This window comes from Nematolebias whitei, chromosome 16 (assembly GCF_014905685.2).
Source record: "Nematolebias whitei isolate Nwh7 chromosome 16, NemWhi1, whole genome shotgun sequence".
Classification (NCBI taxonomy): domain Eukaryota; kingdom Metazoa; phylum Chordata; class Actinopteri; order Cyprinodontiformes; family Rivulidae; genus Nematolebias; species Nematolebias whitei.
Genome location: NC_056513.1, coordinates 44197289 through 44199498, shown reverse-complemented (window position 1 = coordinate 44199498; position 2210 = coordinate 44197289). Strand labels below are relative to the sequence as shown.

General features: G+C 43.2%; 1 protein-coding gene across 1 annotated transcript in view; it reads right to left on the bottom strand.

Annotated features, from left to right (window-relative positions):
* The window catches only part of dctd (dCMP deaminase), a 30589-nt gene that overhangs the window by 13069 nt on the left and 15310 nt on the right, over positions 1-2210 (bottom strand). The gene's annotated exons all lie outside the window — the stretch shown is intronic.

Genomic DNA, 2210 nt, shown 5'->3' with positions numbered 1-2210 from the left:
AGTCAGAAAGATGAGGAACTCGTGAATATTGTATGCATATATATCTCATATATTGTCATACTACAACATTCTGTCAGACTTTGTACCAAAGTAGAACAGCTTCCAAACCAACACACATACACATACAGACCCTTTCCAAAAAAAATTAGAATGTCATGGAAAAGTTGTTTAACTTCCATAATTCCATTAAAAAAATCTTTAATAGATTAAAGATTCAGGGTCCACAATTTAAATGATTTCAAGTATTTGTTTATTTTTACATAATTTGAGCTTCCAGCTCATGAAACCCATTAAAACAGGAATTCAAAAAATTAAAATAATGTGGATAAATCAGCCCAAATGTTGCAGGGCATGAATGTTTTAAACTGAGTGTGACACTAATCATCTATTAAACTCAAAGCACCTGCACAGGTTTCCCCAGGTGTCATTAAATTGCTTCAGTTTGGTTCAATTGTCTCAATTCGGTTCAATATGGGGAAGACTGCAGACATAACAACTGTCCAGAAGACCATCATTGATGCCCTCCATAGGATGGGTAAGTTCATAGCTAAGGAGGCTGGCTGTTCACAGAGCGCTGTGTCCAAGCATGTCAATGGAAAGTCTAGTGGAAGGGCAAAATGTGGCAGGAGAAGATGCACCAGCAACAGAGATGATCGTGGGCTTCAGTGGATTATCAAACAGAGGAGATTCCAGAATCTGACAGAGATCCAGAAAGAGTGGAATGAAGCGGAGTCACAACTTCAAAAACCACCACATTCAGACGCATCCGGGAGATGGACTACAACTGTCGGGTTCCTCGGTTCCAGTGATAGTAAAGTGTGCCTTTCATTCAGAAATCAAGGTCCAAGGGTTTGGAGGAAGAAGGGTGAGGAACAGAACCCATACTGGTTGAGGTCCAGTGTGAAATATCCAGTCAGTCATGATTTGAGGTGCAATGTCCGTGCAGGTGTTGGTAAACTCTGCTTTCTTAAATCCAAGGTCACCGCACCAGTCTACCAGAATGTTTTAGAGGACTTCATGATTCCTTCTGCTGAGGATCTTTATGGAGATGCAGAGTTCATCTTCCAGCAGGACCTGGTCCCTGCCCATGCTGCCAGAAGCACCAAAACCTGGTTTGATGTCCATGCCACAGTGTTTGACTGGCCAGAAAACTCACCGGACCTAAACCCCATTGAGAATCTATGGAGTATTCTCAAGTGGAACATGAGGAGCACCAGACCCAAGAACAAAGAAGAGCTGGGGGTGTTGTTTCATGGACACATTGGTTCAAACTTTTATTGTGCTTCATCTACTGACTCGGCATGTACTATTGAGTGGAACAAGTTCGATGTTCCCACCGCTAGTTGGAATGACTCTCCGTCACATTCTGCAGCACACTGACTGCAACCTGCAGTTTATCGGATCTTAGATGGCCGAATCACTTCCACACCACCGAAGTAGTCTTTCCTCTCTTATCAGTTATGTCATCTGTTTTCTCTTGTGAAAGTTTGTTCAGTCACATTCTGACGGTCATGGGAACTCATTTTGAAGCAAAAACTTAACACACGTTGGTAATTAGCCTAGCCTAGCCTGCTACCGCTAACACCTTCTGGACTTGAGCTCTGTGTAACATCTACATCAACAGGTACTTACATATCCAAAAAAGTTAAATCTGGTCCTCTGGACATTCAAAAAAAACAAAAAACAAAACAAAGCAAAAAAATCTAGAAACGTTTCGTCTCTCATCCAAGAGACTTCCTCAGTCTGAGGTGCTGTTTTCAGCTCAGTCTCTTAAATAGCACCTTCTCAGAGTGGATCAACCAGTTTGCTGCTGACAACCAAAACCAGCTGATCACATGCTCAAGAAGGACCATCAGCCTAACAATGGATCATTAGCACACTGATGGCTGTTTACTATTCACAGAGGGCTGAGTGATACTAGCAATCACAGCATTGTAAGAGGGGGACAGTTGAACCTGGAGGCTCCACCCCTGTCTAATGATGGACAATTTCTTTTCACAAAGATGGCCTCCTTTACTCCTCTCTCAAACCATCGTTCCTCTCTGTCCAGGATGTGAACATCTTCATCCTTGAAAGAGTGACCGCTGGCCTGGAGATGAGTGTAGACCGCAGAGTCCTGGCCTGATGATGTTGATCTTCTGTGCTGGGCCATCCTTTTGGCCAGTGGCTGTTTAGTTTCCCCGATGTAAGACTGATCACAGCCCTCCTGA